Genomic DNA, 333 nt, shown 5'->3' on the forward strand with positions numbered 1-333 from the left:
AATAATATTATTCAAATGATAAGAAAGAAAAAAACGTGTTTTCAATCATTTAAATCATTTTTTGTAATTTATATATATCTTATATTATACATTCGATATAATATAACAGATTAGAAAATTATTTTTGACACATTATCATTATTCGACATATTTTAATGTATTACAATGTTTATATATATTATTTTATTATAAGTATTTATTTATTTCTGCTATTTATTACTCCTTTATATAACTACTATTAGTACTTTAGTATTAATAAATTAGTCTTGACTAATAATGTTTTATACTATCATTCTTTATGAGTTCTCCATATCTTAGAGAAGTCTTATTTCG

This window comes from Odontomachus brunneus, unplaced genomic scaffold (assembly GCF_010583005.1).
Source record: "Odontomachus brunneus isolate Ranch 3 - 2012 unplaced genomic scaffold, Obru_v1 Obru_scaffold_469, whole genome shotgun sequence".
NCBI classification, from domain to species: domain Eukaryota; kingdom Metazoa; phylum Arthropoda; class Insecta; order Hymenoptera; family Formicidae; genus Odontomachus; species Odontomachus brunneus.